This window comes from Oculina patagonica, chromosome 11 (genome assembly GCF_052425735.1).
Source record: "Oculina patagonica isolate OP01 chromosome 11, crgOcupat, whole genome shotgun sequence".
In the NCBI taxonomy this organism is placed as follows: Eukaryota; Metazoa; Cnidaria; class Anthozoa; order Scleractinia; family Oculinidae; genus Oculina; species Oculina patagonica.
This window is the reverse complement of record NC_135768.1, coordinates 10,693,176-10,711,992: the sequence shown is the minus strand read 5'-3', so window position 1 is coordinate 10,711,992 and position 18,817 is coordinate 10,693,176.

Sequence of the window (18,817 nt, the reverse complement as noted above, 5' to 3'; positions counted from 1 at the left end):
AACAACTGGGGCCAGGTTATTCAAACTTCCACGCAATTTTTATCTCCCGCATATTTATTTTATTTTTCAGCAATACCGAAGAAAATTGTCTAATAAAGCAAGTAAAACAATGCACAGATGTGTTAAAGCGACTGTAGTAAAATTGTTGAGAACAAATATATTGCTTTTTCTGCATTATTTCCGAGACAGGAGAGGGTTTGAAACTTTTGGTTCTTTCAGAGTTTAAGTCTTTCTGAATTCCTTCAACAAACTGATCTCAAAATAAGTGTACAAGAACTGCTGTTGATACATCATTTTTTACTTTTCTTTTATTTTTTTAGCTCTTTTCTTCTCGGTGCGAAATTGTATGAGAATGAGGCCTTTTTGTAAATCGTTTCTAATCTACAGACGGTGTTTTTCACACTGGAAATGAAAATTTGTATCTATATTTTATACGTATGCTAATCCCTTTTGAGCGTAGTTTTGGGTTTAGAGGTATTCTGCAAAATAATTTAAATTTAGGACCGGAGACAATTTATAAAATTGAAATGAAAGTTGTTTGCAGTTGAAGAAAGAATCATCGTTAGTAATTTCCATGTTTTTTGGGATCGTATTTCTAAATTTTGTCCTTATATATTATCGTCTCTCTCTACTGACAGCGGCACGACGTAAATTGTCTTTTTAATACAAAAATTGTCACGACTGCAATTATTGGTTATTAGTAAATTTTTAATCGGACTTCGGCTTCCTTTGTGATCGATCATTGTGTTTAATTTGTTGTTGTAATTACTAAAGCGTGTTAGGTGGTACTAACAGCAACTTCCATTTAAGAATAAAAAATGTATTATGACTCTTCTTTGAGTTATACCAAATTTCATGGGTGTTTCTATAACTTGATAGAAGTACTAAAAATATTTTCGATTTGTTTTCTAAAAGTTCTTATAGTTAGGTTGCAAGGCGTCGATTTCGCCTTTTTGTAAGCAATCCAGTCATTTTTTGACAAACAGGCTTTTAAAACATAGGAATTATAGTTTGTTCGGTCTCAGTTTACATTCATAGTTTTTTGTGTTTACGTAAACCAACGGTAATACAATAATTTGCCGATAGGAAGCCTTGCTTAATGAATGCTAACCATTGCTTTAAAATGTCATAAGTTTTATTGGTGTTGTTTGAGAAGAGTTTTCTGCCTCAAAGGATGTGTCGCAAATATTTAACTTTTTGGACCGTGAAAGAAAGAATGCAAAAAAAGAAATTAATCAGCTTTCGGTATTTACCTCTGTTCCTTGAAATAGGGAAGTTAAACGTTTTTTCGCTGTTTTTTTAAATAAAGCGAAGAAATTAAAACATTGTCAAGCGTCAACTACAGTTTACAGTGGTCTAGTCGCGCTACTTCGCTAAAGATTGGAGCAATATACTTTATTCTTGAAGTAAGCCAGTTTCTGTAACAAGTTCCTTCGATCGCAGACGTTTTGTAAATGTGAAAATAATTTGAAGACACCGGTCTGGCATAACTATGTAGTCTTTACTTGCAGGAGGAAACAAACCTTAGTTTCCAAGTGAGTATATTTTATCACGAATATGTTGCATATTGTTTTAGGTTTATCTAAAGGTGACATCATTTTTACTTAGCGAAACTGCATTCACTTTTTCTTCTGTTTGTTCAGCTAGGGCTGAAACAACGAATTTTTCAAGCTCTGCACTCAATTTTCCTGTGGCGCATTAGTTTTTGTGTTCTTCGTCTTAACTTCTTTCAATGAGAGAGGGTTAAACTATTCGACAAAAGAAATTTTTCAACGTGAATGGTAAAATTAGCTTACCTTTCGCCGGTGACGACAAAGATCCCTTGATATGCGAATACAAGGAGGGCTCCTGAGAAACAACAGAAAATAAATAAATATCTTGAAAAAGAGAACGATTCAAGGCGAATTAAAATATGTCAAGCAGAAAAAGCTACTGATGATTTTTTTGAGTTTCCTTATAACTATTAGCAAGATTTAAAATTTTGAGTAAAAAAAATCGTCACCCTCCCCTGCTGAAAATAATAAAAACAGTGTGATGAAAATTAAAACAAACTTTATGGAGTTGGCTTCTAAACATTTACGCCGCTCTATTTATAGTAATAACAAGACTTAAATTATCGCGAATTTCTTAAGTAATACATCATTTCCTCCTTTTTCCAAAACAGGTATTAAACGAGGTCGATTCCTGAGACTTTCTTTCTTTTATGTCTTAAATAATTGTTAAAAAGCGGAACTCGAAACTACCGTACTGCTGCCCACCACTGTTTCTGCGTCATTCTTATTAGGTTTCTCTTGACATTTAATTTTTAGTCAATCAATCAAGTGAATGAAGTTCAGAAAGGTTCTCAATATCCTTGTATTCTGCCACCCGCCAAAAAAGTCAACTTAGCAGAAAGAATCAGTCTGCAATGTGATCCAAAACGAACAATTCCCTACGCACCTTTTACCTCGCTCATTAGTTTTAATGCAAGTGAAAATGCTCAGCTGTGGAAAGGCGATTATTTATAAAATTCTCCAAAAAAGTTTCATTCATCTTACCTTATTCCAGGGACAGAAGGACCCGAGGTCGTTTATGTGTTTTCCCTTTTTTAACAAAGCGAACGAAAAAGTTATTGTTAAGCGAAAACTTCAATCTCATTGCACTTTTTCGTGTAAGATACGACCAAAAAAGTTGACTTGAACTTGTTAAAGTATGCGCTTTGAAAAGAAATAAGGTGTTTGTCAAAATTAATTTGAAGACTCCGGTCAGGCATTAATATTTATTCCTTACATACAGAAGGAAAAATCTTCATTTTAAAGTTTGCATATAGTTCACGCGTATATTGCATAGTTCTTTAAGGTCATTCTATAGGTGACTTCGTTTTCAGTTAGCAAAACTGTATTCACTTTTATTTTACAGCCGTTTTGTTAAGCTGCAATAAAGCCTGAAACAACGAGTTTATCAAACTCCCGACGCAAATTTGTTCTGGCGCATTAGCTTACTTGTTAACTGTTTTCGATAAGAGGTTATGCTTCTTAATAAAAGAAACTATCATGAATAGAATTAATGAAAAACTATAAACCTTTTACCGACGGTGACAACAGGGGCGGATCCAGGAATTTCTGAAAGGGGGGGGGGGTTGTACACTTTTAATAGGTTTCGACTTATCTGCGTGGATAGCGAGCGCCACAGGCGTGATCTTCTAGGTGGGGTCCGGGGGCATGCCCCTCCCCCCTCCGGGAAAATTTTTCCGATTTTACCCTCTAAAACGCCATTTCCAGCATTCCTGAGACTCGAAAAGCGTTTGTGAAGGTATGACGTAAAATCTGGAGGTTACCTTACTTTTCAACCAGAAAACAAAAATGAATAACGCATGATTGAAAGGGACAGCAGTAACAATGATAGTTATTTGTCATTTTATATGCCTCGTTAATCGCACAATGTACAAAGCCCTCGCATATCTCGTCTACCTCGAATCTCTGAGAGTAATGCATAGCAATATCAGCGAGATATGAGAAGCGCTCTTTAGACAGTTTCATGAGCGAAAAAGACCACTCAGCGTACGCACTCCCGACTGGTAGGGTGCATGCGATGAGGAGAAGACGATGGATGTTTGGAGAAGCATTCTTAACACAGGCATCAAGTGCTAGCAGAAGATTGCTTGGAAGTTCCTTCTTTGCTAACTGCCACTTAGTTTGCCATCTTCGGAAACTAAAGAAACGATTTACCCACCTCTCAGTTTTCAAGATGGTGCCGTGATAGAGGCACTTCGTTAAAGAATTGCTCGGGAACCGACGCTATATTAGTTGTTGCTCATATTGAACTGTCGCAAAATGTACATTATCTTTTCTTAACTTGACAATCAGTCAATTGGTAGAAGTGAAACAACTACGTATGAAACAATTTTGTTCTAGTATTTTTACGAAGAGCGAAACAAATTTAAAAAAATGCTGCTCAAAGGGGGGGTTGCAACCCCCTCAACCCCTCACCTGGATCCGCCTCTGGACAAAGATTCCTTGATGACCCTTGTACTGCGGGTGCAAGGAGGCTCCTGAGAAAGAACAGTAAAAATTGATATCTTAAAAAAATTATTCAAGGCTCTATGAAAAAATAACATGCAGGCGAATTTCTAAAGTAATCTTTCATTTCTTACCTATTTCCGAATCATGAATTAAACTAGGCCGACTCCCGATACCTTCTTTCTTTTGACGGCTTGGATAATTGTTTACAAACGGAACTCGAAATTAACGTACTGCTTCCCGCCAGTGTTTCCTGCATCATTATTATTAGCTTTCTCTTGACATTTAATTTTCTCTCAACCAAACAAACTGACTAAAAAGGATCTCAAATTTCCCGCCATCTGCCACTCGCTAAAAAGTCAGCTTAGCAGAAATAATCGGCAATGTGGTCAAAACAAAGAATTCCCCACGCAGTTTCCATCTAGCACACAAGTTTCAATACAATTGAAAAATGCCCAGCTGTAGAAAGGCGACTATTGTATAATTCTCTGGTTAATCTTCATTCATTTTACCTCATTTCCGAGACAGCTGAAAATTGCGCACTTAAGCAATTCGCACGTCAATAACGTGTACTTAAATTGGGCTCCTTTCTACTGATGGATTTCATCACTGATGTTTTTTGCAAAAGAACTTCTTTACAGACTTCGAATATATGAACCTTTTTTCGTTTCAGTGAATTGATAATTGGACCACACGTCGTGCAATTCAGGATATAATCTAAACAACAATATAATCTAAACAACAATATTTCTTTTGTTTCTGACTGGTTCTGCGCCTGCTTATTTGTTGCAATCACCGGGGCGACCAATTACATGTTCCCAACTTGAACTCTTTCAAATTGATGTACCTACGCCATACAGACGACAATTACATGCACATAGTTGGGTTGTTTTTGCTGTTAATCTACTGTTGGTGAAACTTAAAGAATATCCAACGCATTTGTTTTTTTTTTACTAAATTCATACCCGCTTTTCGTAATAAAAAAATAAAACTGAGCGTAGTACATACAATAAAAACTCATACTGGATAACATACATTATGACGTCACACTTGCAAAGACTTCTGGTTGTAGTAAAGCGTGGGACTTTCGCGCAAAAAAAGCAAAAACCGTAATATAAGCAGTAGCAGCAGCAGTAGCAGTAGCAGCAGCAGCAGCAGCAACAGCGGTAGCGGCAGCAGCAGCAGTAGCAGTAGCAGTAGCAGTAGCAGTTGCAGTAGCAGTAGCAGTAGCAGTAGCAGTAGCAGTAGCAGCAGCAGCAACAACAGCGGTAGCGGCAGCAGCAGCAGTAGCAGTGGCAGTAGCAGTCGCAGTCGCAGTCGCAGTGGCAGTAGCAGTGGCAGTGGCAGTGGCAGTAGCAGTGGCAGTGGCAGTCGCAGTCGCAGTCGCAGTCGCAGTCGCAGTATAGCAGTCGCAGTCGCAGTCGCAGTCGCAGTAGCAGCAGCAGCAGCAGCAGTAGTAGTAGTAGTAGTAGTAGTAGTAGAAGTAGTAGTAGTAGTAGTAGTAGTAGTAGTAGTAGTACAAGTAGTAGTAGCAGTAGAAGTAGTAGTAGTAGTAGTAGTAGTAGTAGTAGTAGCAGTAGTAGTAGTAGTAGTAGTAGTAGTAGTAGTAGTAGTAAACTTTATTTCAGTGTCAGTCGTTAATTAACGTTCTAGCGTATTACCTTGGATAAACATTAAAAAGCTATTCTAGATAGACCTTTGTTAAGGTCGCACAGGACCATTGCTGACGGACTGACTTATTCCTTTAGGCTCCTGGTGGAGCAAAGGGCGTCAACAATGCTTCGCCACCGAACTCTATTTGCTGCCGCCTTCTCTGCTGCGTTCCAGCTGATGTCAGCTTTCTTTAACTCCTCCTCAGTTGATCTTCTCCAGGTCTTAGCAGGTCTTCCCACCTTTCTTTTACCCTGCGGATTCCACTTTAAGGCCTGATTCGTGGTGTCAGTGCCTGATTTTCGTAGTGTGTGGCCGATCCAAGCCCATTTCCTTCTTGCTATCTCAGTTGGTATGTGCTCTTGTCCTGTCTTGCTCCAAATTTCTTTGTTTCTGATCTTTTCTGGCCAGTGAATCTTGAGGATCTTTCTGAGGCACTTGTTGACAAAGCTTTGTAGCTTATTTGATAGAGCTTGTGTCACTTTCCAGGTCTCTGAGCCATAGAGAAGCGTAGCTTTTACATTAGTGGTGAAGATGCGCAACTTGGTTTTGGTGGAAATCGAGGAGGCATTCCAGACTGGTCTAAGCATGTTGAATGCCAGTCTCGCTTTACCAATTCTGCACTTCACATCCTCCTCAGTTCCTCCGGTGACTGTGATGATACTGCCTAGATAAGTGAAACTTTCGACATCTTCCAGATCCTCGCCATTCAACTTAATTTTGTTTTAGTAGTTCTGTTTTCCAGCAAGGCAATGTATGGGTCGGTACCATCTTCATGAGCTTTCTTTAGTACAGATTTGGCTGTTCCAACGGCTCTTTCTACTTGTCCATTTGCTTGTGGGTGCTTGGGACTTGTAGTTGTGTGTTTAAATTCCCATGAATCTGCAAACTGTTTAAATTTCCGGCTTGAAAACTGGGGACCGTTGTCGGAAATGACCTCATCAGGTATCCCATAGCGTGCAAAGGTGGATTTAAGTTGGGTGATGACTTCAGAACTTACAGTGCTGTCGCGCAGCAAGCCAATTTCTACCCATTTTGAGTAATAGTCGACAGTCAGAAGATAGTCCTTTCCACCAAGGGTGAATAGATCGCACGCGATCTTTTGCCAGGGCCTATCTGGAACTTCATGCTGTATCAGTGGCTCTTTGGTATTGTTCTTTCTATGCTTTAGGCATGAACTGCAATTTGCAATCACATCTGTAATCTGTGCATTCATGTTCGGCCAGTACAGGATGTCACGGGCTCTTCGCTTGCTCTTCTCAATTCCAAGGTGGCTTTCATGAATTCTTTTAAGCATTTCGGGTCTTAGTCGTTCAGGAACAATCATCTTGTGACTTTTGAAGAGAATTCCATCAGCTTCATGAATTTCTTCTTTGAAACTCCAGTACGGTTTTGCATCAGCAGGTACTTTATTCTTGTGGTCAGGCCATCCTTGTTTGGTCAGCTGTGCAACTGTCTGAAGAGATTGATCTGCCTTTGTTGCTTCTTGAAACTCTTTCTGTTTCTGCTCTGAAATTGGGAGGTTAGCTACCAGGAGATGGATTTGCATTTCAGTTTCAGCATCAGGTATCCCTTGATTAGTGTAAGTGGTCTCCAGGTGGGCTCTGGATAGTGCATCAGCGATGAACATCAGTTTTCCTGGAACGTACTTCACGTTTAGGTGGTAGTGCTGCAATCGAAGCAGTAGGCGTTGTATTCTGGGTGGTGCTTTGGCAATTGGTTTGGCAAATATTGCTTCTAGTGGCTTGTGATCAGATTCTACTTCTATTTCTTTGCCATACAGGTACTGATGAAAACGTTCGCATCCAAATACTATTGCCAGTGTTTCTTTTTCAATCTGTGCATACCCTTTCTGGCAGTCAATCAGGGATTTTGATGCATATGCCACAGGCTGATTATCTTGAAGTAACACAGCTCCAAGTCCTGATTGGGATGCATCTACTGAAAGCTTCACAGGCTTGTTTACATCATAGTAGCACAGTACCGGTTTTGAGGTTAGGACCTTCTTAATTTCATTAAGAGCTTTTTCTTGCTGCTCCTCCCAGTGCCATTGTACCTCTTGCTTGAGTAGGACTCTTAGCGGCTCAGTTAACGCACTCATGTTTGGGATGAACTTGCTTAGGTAAGTTACCATGCCTAGCAGGCGCTCCACATCCTTCTTGTTTTGCGGGGATGGCAAGTTAAGGATTGCCTCAATCTTTGATTCATCAGGTTTGATTCCATCTTTGGTAATCTTGTCACCAATGTACACAACTTCGGGAATCTTGATTTCACACTTTTGTTTCTTTAGCTTAACACCTTTCTCGCGGGCTCTCTCAAGCACATTTCTGAGTGCTTTGTCGTGGCGCTCTTCATCTTTGCCCCATACAAGAAGATCATCATAGATAACTTCTGCTCCTTCAATTCCTTCAAAGGCAAACTGCATTTTCTTCTGAAATACTTCATTAGAGGAATTCAGGCCAAATGGTAAGCGATTAAACTTGAAACGTCCAAATGGTGTGTTAAAGGTTGTGAGAAGGGAACTAGGGTGGTCTAGCTTAACATGCCAGAAGCCATCTTTGGCATCTAATTTGCTGAATACTTTTGCACCAGTTAACTTGCTAGTTATCTCAGTGGCTGTTGGGAGTTGGAAATGTTCTCTCTTCACTGCTCGGTTCAAATCTTTTGGATCAAGACATATTCTCAGATTTCCATCTGGCTTTTCCACTATCACAATGGAGTTAACCCATTCTGTTGGCTGATCAACTTTCTCTATGGCACCCAACTGTTCCATTCGTTCTAATTCGTGCTTTAGCTTGGGTAGAAGGGTGAATGGAACCTTTCTAGGGGGGTGAATGACAGGCTTAACTTCTGGATTAATTTCAATATGGTGTTCCCCTTCAAGCTCTCCAAGGCCTTCAAATAGGTCATTAAATTCATCAAGGATAGAACTCTCAGTATTGACATCAGCTGTGTCAACAGTTCTGACAAACTTAATTAAGCTCAGTTCCTGACATGTTCTTAATCCGAGTAGGGGGGGTTGACCCTCAGCTTCAACAACAAAGAAATCAGAATCAATCTGTTTGTCTTTGTACTTACAAATCATTCTGGCCACTCCTAGCACAGGTATTACAGATTCATTGAAGCCAGTGAGTTTTGCTTTAGTTGTCTTCAGCTGCGGTGTTCCTTTGAGCGAGTTGAATACATCCGATGGAATTACATTTGCTTGTGCTCCAGTATCCAATTTAAACTCTACCATGTTGTTGTTCACTTGAAGAGATGCTTTCCATTCTTGCCCATGGTCATCTTTCTGGACTTGACCGATGAATAATTCTTCTAACTGCTCGTCTTCGACAATAGGTTGAGCGGCTTGATCGCTTTCCACTAAATGAACATTCTTCGTGAGACACTGAGATGCGAAGTGGTTTCGATTCTTGCATTTGAGACAGATTTTTCCATAAGCTGGACATTTTCTCGGTGCATGAAGTGTTCCACATCGCTTGCATGCCTTTTGGAGTCCATTTTTTGTCTTCGACTGGTCATTTTTATCCTTTCTGTCCTTTGGCGGGAATTTACCACTCGGCGTAGCTTTCTTATCTACATAATCTACACTCTTCGATTCTTCGGTGATCAATTTCGTTTGGCGTTTGGAAAACTCCGACGCTCTGCACATATCAATGGCTTTCTGAAGACTTAAATCGTTTTCTTGCAATAACTTTTCTCTCATAGTGTCGCAAAGTATTCCACAGACGATTCTATCTCGAATTAAGCTTTCACACAGTACGCCAAATTCGCACGTGCTTGCTTTGGTGCGCAGCTCGGTTACATACTGGTCGATGCCTTCGGTCGGTCCTGAACACAGGTGAAGAATTTGTGCCGTTCAAATGTGATATTCCGCCTCGGATTACAATAGTCCTCAAATTTCTGGAATAGAACGTCGAGCTTTTCCTCCGCGGTCGATAATGAAAATGTGTTGTAAATCTCAAGTGCTTCTTCTCCCACGAGATGAAGAAATATGGCGACTCGTTGCTTCTCGGTTTTCTTCAGTGATCCTGAAGCTTCCATGTACAGTTGAAAGCGCTGTTTCCACTTACGCCAGTTTTCTGCAACATTTCCCTCTAGACTTAGCGTTGAGGGCGGCTTGAATACACTCATTTTGAGCTAGGTTTTTGTAGTTCAAACTGTGTTTGAATCTACCACTTCTGACACCATGCCATGTTTATTGAAAGACCACGTGATTACGAGTGACGTAACATATATCATGACAACTTTGGTTTTCTCTTTTCTCACCCTTTTGGCTTGCATATGTTGTAGTTTTTGGGAAAGAAGGCATATATCGTCTGCATAATCCAAATCATGGAGTTGAGTTGTTAGTGTCCCTTGGATTCCTGTCTTACCCCTGATCTTCCACCTCTCTCATAATCCAATCGACAACCATGATGAAGATCATCAGAGAGAGCAAACAGCCTGGACGAACTCCTGTGCTCATTTCGAAAGATTCTGTCAGCTTCCCGTTGTGAATGACTTGACAAGATGACGACTCGTATAGGTCCTGTATCAGCTTGATGAACTTTGATGGAATTCCATAGTGGTGCATGAGTTGCCAGATGATGTTCCTATCAACACTGTCAAAAGCCTTTTCGAAGTCGATGAAATTCATGTATAATGGAGTCTGCCATTCGTTGGATTGTTCGATGATTATCCTTAGAGTGGCAATGTGGTCAGTGCAGGATTTATCTTTCCTAAACCCTGCCCGGTTACATCGCAGTTGTTTGTCCAGGGCGTCTTTAAGCCTTTCAAGTATAATGCCGCAGAATACCTTGCTTGGGATGGAGAGAAGCATAATTCCACGCCAGGTGTTGCAGAGACCAAGATCTCCCTTTTTGGGCAGCTTCACCAGATAACCATGCTTCCATTCTGTTGGAACTTTCTCTGCTTCCCAGATCTTAAGGAAAAGTGGATGTAGCATTTCTGCTGTGCTGTTAGGATTGATTTTGAGTGCTTCAGGTGGAATCCCGTCTGGTCCTGCTGCCTTCCCATTCTTCAGTTGTTTCAGAGCTCTAACAATCTCTGCTTTAGATGGTGGATGGATGCTGACAGTGAGAAGGGGTCCATTTGTTTCAATAAAGTCTGGCGTAACAGGAGGAGGTGGTCTATTTAAGATGTCATGGAAATATTCAACCCATCTCGCCCTTTGCTCTGGCTCTGTGGAGATGGTCCTGCCTTCCTTGTTCTTAATTGGCCTTGTCTGTTTACATTTCTTTCCTGACATCGTTCTAGTTATTTCGTATAACCTCTTCATGTTACGCTGCCCTGCTGCAGTCTCAGCTTCAGTCGCAAGAGCATTGAAGAATTCTTCCTTGTCCTTTCTAGCACTCTTCCTTACCTCCTTGTTTAATTTCCAATACCGTGATGTTAAGTCCCTTTGTCTGGCCTGCTCTTTGCATCCATTGATCTCCTCCTTAACACCTTTCCTCTGCAAGATCAGAGACCAAGTTTCGTTGGACAGCCATTCCTTTCGGTTACTCGCCCTTCTACCTAGGACTTCATCGCATGACTCGCCACGTCTTTTTCAGTCCTGCCCAGTGATTGTTGAGATCGTCATCCACTAATTCAAGGGCGGAGAACTTGTTTTTGTGCAATTAAACATCTTCGCTGTTTCACTGCAACTGAGATTGAGGATGTTGTATTTACAGCGAGGTCTAGCTGAAGAGTCGCGGTATGCCCTAAGTTTCACCTTAAAGGTCAACGTGCTGGCCAACGGGGACCCTGGTGAAGCTGACTGGGCTAATCACCCACCAGTGGATTGAGCGATTACAGAAACGGAAACAGGACCCTTGCTCATTAATAAATTCATTAGCCAACTTTTTTGGGTGTTATCTTGTAAAGCTTTAATTCGCTAACTTTTAAACATCGATTCCTCTACAACTTATCAAGGATATTAGGAGGTGATGGAGTAACATCATGATTGTCATTTTACTGAGAGATGACCGTTCACTGTGATGTTACAAGTTTTTAAAAGTTTAACTGCAGATAATGCGATTCTGTGTCCAAGTTTTCAGCTAGAAAAGTGCACCGAATTAACATGATTACGCTAACATAAAGTTAAAAATTCTCGTCTTCTGTCGCTGTCATTTGATCTTGCTTGTATTAATTTTTGCAAAAGATCTATCGAGTAAAAAATAACTCGGTTTTGGACTTGGTTCGTCCACCAGCCTCTGCAATTTGACAGTTTTCTAGTGATACAAACTTCCACAGCATAGGTCTTGTGAGTAGATAGTGTCCATTGCTGTTTAGAGTGCCATTAGTTTCACTTGCTGTTCCACTAACAGCACCAGTGGCAGGCCCTAAGAACAATGTTTTTCAATACAACGTTTCTTATCTCTGTACTGAGCAGCATTGTTCTGCACACTTTCTATAGGAGGAAGCTTATCGTCTGGTACATTCACTCCAACTAACTGAGCCAAAGCATAGTTGAAAAGAAGCTTGGAGAGTCTGTGTCAACATAAACCTGATCAAATGGACACTGTGTTTTAGGCAGCTTTGACAAGCAGGAAAGACAGAAAGTGTGTGGTCCGTGGTCCGGGTCCAAAACATGCTGTGGTCATTGTGTCATGTTCTTACACAATACCTATCCTGGTTTAAATAACTCTCACAGTGCCTCTCTCAACCCAGGTGTATACAAATGGGCACCAGTGAATTGAAAGCATTTGTAAGGCCCTGTTAGGGTTTTAACATTATAGATTATTTGGGGGTTTCAAGAGAAGAGATATGGATTATCGGTCACTAAATTTAAGAATTACGGAGTATCTGTGTTGATTATAATCGGTCATTATCTTTAGGAATATTTTTTTACAAAGTTGGGATACAGATTATTTTCATAATTATACAATTTAGTCACTACCTGGCTTGTCATTGGCTAAGAACCTACAGTTAATTCTAGGAATCACCGCAACCTACAGATCATTTACTAATCTGCCAGATGATAGGTGAATAATCTGTAGGTTGCGCGCCCAATGCATGATCTCCAAGAGCAATGTGTGAGACATTTGAAACCGAAGTAAATTCATGGCTCGTCGACTAGCTTCTTCAACCAGACAATAAATTTAAAAATTGCTGGACTCGGAAAACACAAAAAAATCGATAAAAGTTGCGAAGGAACTGTTATACGAATACCTTGAGGAGAATTAAAAAGCATTCAGAGGCCGGGTGAAAAAAGGAATTAGCACAATTGTTGAAATCGTTTGACGTTATTTTCTTTAAAACAATGTATTGAAATGTATAAAAAACAATTATTGGATGAGGTTTTTGTGATATCCGGAATAATCAAGGCCTCGGTAAGTGTTATCAGCCTTAGCCACAGTGGCGGATCTTGGGGAGGCGCCCGGGGGGACGGCCCCCCTTATTTTTAGAAGGGCCGAGAAAATGTTTTTTTGAAAGCGCCCCCTTATTCCAGGGCCTGGATGATCCCCCCCCCGCCTAACACTTTCGACCTTCGTCTGCTCAGCCTGTTTGTTCAGACCTTTATGTGCTTATGCACATGTTAGGCTGTTCACTCGGCGGTTAATTCGGATCGTTGTTACTGCAGTCTTCATATCCGTTACTTACATAAACAGTAAAAACCGAAATATTAAAACCTACAGAGTTCCCAAACTTTTTGGTTTTAATATCATAAATGGCATCCCACAGCGTTGGAACTATTCCTTCGCTTGAAATAATCAAACAACAAATTAAATAAGGACAACAGATCACTACTAAGTAAACCACCATAGCCAATCATTGCGTTTGTTACTTACATAAACATAACTATTAGGACTTTTTTTACCATCGAGTCAGTAAACTCTCTAGTCAATCAGTCTTATGGATGGTTTTCCGCACTTTCGACCTTCGTCTGCTCAGTCTGTTTGTTCAGACCATTCGTGTGCTTATGCACATGTTGGACTGTTCACTCGGCGGTTCATTCTGATCGTTGTTGCAGTTTTTCATCCGTAACTTACATAAACACTAAAAGCCGAAATATTAAAACCTACTTAGTTCCGAAACTTTTTGGTTTTAATATCATAAATGGCATCCCACAGCGTTGGAACTATTCCTTCGCTAGAAATAATCAAACAACAATTTGAATACTATTTTGAACATTCTAACACCGTCTTTTACTCCGGCTAAAACCGTTCGAAAACAGTAAAAGTATACACATTTATAATGTCCTGAAAGAGTGTGTTAAAATATTTTTAAATTCTTGCAAGGGCCGCGAAAGAAAAAACAGCAAAAAAGATAGGTCGATTGTATTTGCTTATCCCAAAACGAATTTTCAGTTTGTGTAATATTATGCAGTTTTTCCTATTCACGTCTGTTCCTTGAAGGAGAGAAGTAAGTTGTTTTTTCTACTGTTTTTGGAAACAATTTTTTGTCGCACGAAAACTCCAGTACTGTTCCAGTCTCGTTGCGCTTTTTCGTTTAAGGCACGAGCAATAAAGTTCATTTGAACTTGTTGAAGTGAACGTATGTCATGATAACAAACTTACTGACATGAAATTTGAAAACGCCGTATGGTTCTTTCAGAGTTGAACCCTGACTGAATATCGTAAACAAACTGATGTTAGAATTAATGTACTGGTGTATCTGTTATGGCATAATTTTTATGGGCTCATTTTTTATTTTTTATTTTTATTTTCAATAATAAGTTTCGTTCGGAGGATTCGAAAAACAAAGCTCTAGTGTCTTTATTTATTTTTCTACTGTTTTTTTTTTCTGGTCATACATTAGTTGTTAGGCGCCAGGGCCAACTCTAACCTAATTTAAAAGTGATCGGACTGCAGAATATAGATGAAGTTGAAAATAGTTTTGTTTTTCTGTTAAACTGAATAGAATCAATGTTTGTTGGAAATCACCGGAGAAAATGATGCGGCTATGGAAAACACATCTCTCAGCCAAATTAGCCAACAGTCCAAAATTGTTTGAGAAAAGTGCCCGTTAGTTAAATTTCCTTGTAGATGGTATTTACTTCACAGAAAATGCAAATTGTGTCTCAATTTAACAAGCGTGTAGCTCTCTTTTAAGCGTGGTTGTGGGTTCCGTAGTCAGGTACCCAGGAGTCCAAAATGTGACACCCACGGGCATTTTTGTCTGATTTTTGGCAACATAGCTATTTTTACTAAATCGAGTACGCTGATTTCGAAAATCAATGATGCCAAGCTTAATTCTGACGTTAAGATGATGTTTTGATGCATTTAATTATGACGTCATTGTCCAAATGAGGAATTTTCTTTCCTTTAGCTATTTTAAGCATAATACATCCAGAAATTCATTTAAAGCATTGTTAGTGTGCTGTAAGAATGATTTAAAGAATTTTCTGAGAGTTTTTACGCTGTTTCTGTGAAAATCAAGCCCTTCAGTGACAATTGACCACGCCCTCTTAAACAAAATTCATCACGGGAACCTTATCACGGGTGTAGTTTTGTTATTTTGTCAAAGAACAAATGCGATTTTTGTATTAACAAATCACTATAGTTGCAATAAGAAAGAAAAATATTGTCGCCGTGCCACGCTGAAGCTACGAGCTAGCGAGCATCAAGAATGACGCCATTACAATTTTCATATATCGAGTTTCCCTTGTTTCAGCATTTCGTTTAAGTTTTGTGGTAAAATAAATGGAAATAACATCATAGTTAATGTCGTAATATATCATCGTTGTTATAGTTAGAGATAAAACTTTATTGTTTGTCTTGTATTTTGGTAAATCTAACTTATTTCACAATGCACTTTGTCTGTTATAGGCTCATGATAAAGACTTTGGTTGAACGCATGTAAAATTAACGAATTCAAAATGATCATAACATTGCTCCTTGCTTTCAGGTTTAAATCTGTCTATAATATTTTTAATCAGTATCGGTAAATATTTTTAGTATATCTTCTGAACTTTTTTAAAAACACTGAAGTAGTATTGCTTTTTAAACAAGTTTCTTTAAAGCGCTTTAGCGCAGGTTGATATAGCAATTAGCGTCGGTCTTGGTGCATCTACACGGCCCAGTGCACATGGCATGCGTTTTTTTTTTTCATAACGAAGAGGCACATATATAGCCAGTGGTCAGATCGGATTTCATACATTCAACAAACAAACGTTTTCTGCGGAGGTAGTGGTGTCAGCTTCGAGGACATCTTCGCCGACCGAGAAGAGAAGAACAAAGAGTTCTGTGAAAACTCTTCACAGATGAAAGAGGTGCTGTTACATCTGGTGATGGTGTGAGATGGTAACAATTAACTGGACGAGTTATCAGGAAGATTTGCTGAGACATCCTCTAAAGTTATTTACGTTGGATTCTCTGAAGTTCCTGCCCATATCCACACTGTTGATGAGAGCTTAGCGCGATCGATGTGCCAGGAGAAGTAAGAGCAAGTCTGTGCCTCGAGTGGAAACTATTATGTTGTCGACATGCCCGCTAAGACTGACTGCATAACGAACAAACTTCGTATCGGCTTCCTCTTGGTTGGATCTCAAAAAGGCTACATCTAGGCCAGGATCTGAGCAGAATCACTTCGTATGAAAAACCACCAGATAAACCTCGATTGCAGAGTCAATGCCTGCGAGATAAGTTCATCTGAGAGAATCCGTGCAAAGTCCGCTTTGTTGTCTCCTAGTGCCAAAACTGCTCGCCACTTCATCGGCCGCAACTGAACCTCTCTTACGTACTTCAATGACTCTGCTCACAGGCCGCGCCGTGTTCTCGGAGTGTCGACTTTTTGTCGTTGCTTTTATGGAGTGCCTCCCATCGAGTAACACATCGATCCTCTGGTATCCAGGACCTATCCGTAAAACAGTGTTCACGTAACATTCCGCAAACCCACCGAAAGCATTTGCATTTTTTGGTTTGCCAATAGCTGCCACCATAATTAGCATGCTGCCACCAGGGCGAAGCCATCGAAGAACAAACTGACTCTAGGCACTTGTCATTTTCTTCTGAGAACGTCTTCTAAAATTGCGAGAAACAGTGGCACCGGCATTATACCTCAGATGCTACAATATGGCTTGCATGTTTATCTCGCGCCTGCCTTCATACACCGTCACTAGACAACATAGAATACTCTGGTTTCCATGCAAATTTAAAGTCTTTCTCTTTTTGGGGCTAGTTGCAGCACTTTTAACTTCATAAAGGCTGGCAAATAGAGGTGGATTATTCTTGCGAACAGGGTCACGAAAGTTTGTCTTCCATCCCTTCTTCCCGTTCCCGTTCTTCCTCTCTGTCTGAAGATAGTAGCCTCCATTCCACGAATCGTTCAAGCTGAGTCTGTCCAATCGAAAGATCTTGTTTTATTGCTAGAGTCACGAGATCTTTCTTGGCAATTTTTTGCAATGTCTCATTTGTCCGTGACAAGAACAACCCGGATTTTGTTGTGTGGAATGTAGAGAATTCTCAGCTTCATTATCTTGCTTCTGTCTCTCCTTGCCACTCTCTTTGTGGATAAAAGCAGTCGTTATGGTGTATGTCAAACATCGCTGATGTTTGTGGAGCAATTTTATTACAACTTTCTATTAATACAAGAATCACATTCATTTTTAAACAAAATGTTAACACTTTACCCGTGATAAAGTGAATTTTTATGAGAGGGCGTGGTCAATTCTCACTGGACGGCTTGATATTCATAGAAACGGTATAAAAACTATCAGAAAATTCTTAAAATCATTTTTACAGTATACTAATAATGTTTTGAACGAATTTCTGGATGAATTATGCTTAAAATGGCTAAAGGAAAGAAAATTCCTTATTTGGACAATGACGTCATAATTAAATGCATCAAAACATCATCTTAACGCAAGTATTAAGCTTGGCAACATTGATTTTCGAAATCAGAGTACTCGATTTAGTAAAAATAGCTATGTTGCCAAAAATCAGACAAAAATGCCCGTGGGTGTCACATTTTGGACTCCTGGGTACCTGACTACCGGAGGTACTCTGGATTTAGGACCAGAGGCATTTTATGACATAGAAATAAAATTGTTTATGTAGTTATTCATAGTTTCCAGGGGAAGGAATAATAAATTTTAGATATTTCCATCTTCTCCCTCCCCTTCGGTCGTTATTAGTAATTTTGTAACCCGCGGACTTCGGCTTCCTATGTGATCAATCATTGTTTTGTTTTGGTAATTATTGAAGCTTGCTTGGTGGTAGTTATAGCAACTTCACATAAGTAAATATTAATTAGGTTGCAAGGTGTTGGTTTTGTCTCCTTGTAAGCACCTGAAGTCTGACAAAAAGGATTCTCAAACTACGGACTTATATTATACAGTTTGCATGCATCGTTTTCGATTTTCTGATAAACCAACGGTAATTTCAGTCAGGGAGGAAGTCTAACTACTGAGATAAACTTTGAAATGTTATAGGTTATTAATGGCGTTGTACAAAAGGAGTTTGTTTCATCTTCCTGTCACGTAATCTTAAAAGCATCCTTTGTCATAAATATGTAATGTCCCCGGTGTTCCTGTTATTTACCATTTTACCTCATATCTTGTGCATGGAAAATATTTGAATTCGTCTGATATTTGGTACATTTTAAGAACAATAAAGAACAGATAAACGACGTGTATGTATAGCGATATGACTCAGTTTAGCTCTAAGACTTGCAAGGTTGCAAGGAGTTGGTTTGGTGACTTTGCATGTAACCAATTCAGTCACTGCTTGACAAACAAGCTTCCCTGTTTTTAGAATATGACAAATATGAAACCAACGAAAAAAATTATTTTCAACCTAGTTAATTAAACATACGAGCAATAAAGTTTGTTTAAACTTCTTAAAGCGGGCGCTACTAAAAGACGTTTGTACAACAAACTTCCTGCGAATTCGGGAGACACAAGTCCGGCATGAATGTATATTATTTACATACAGAAGGAAATAATCTTCATTTCTAAGTGTGCATATTTCTTCACGCGTATTTTGCATAGTTTTTGAGGTTATTCTAAAGGTGACTTCGCTTTCAGCTAGCGAACTGCATTATATTCACGTTTGTTTTTCGGTTTGGTTTAGCTGCAATACGGCCAGAAACAACGGGTTTATCAAACTCCCGACGCAATTTTCTTCTAACGCATTAGCTTTCGTGTTCTACTTTTTAACTCCTTTCAATAAGAGAAGTTACTACTTCTTGAAAAAAAAAATAAAAATAACGTGAATGGGAATAATTAAAATGAAATTCTAACC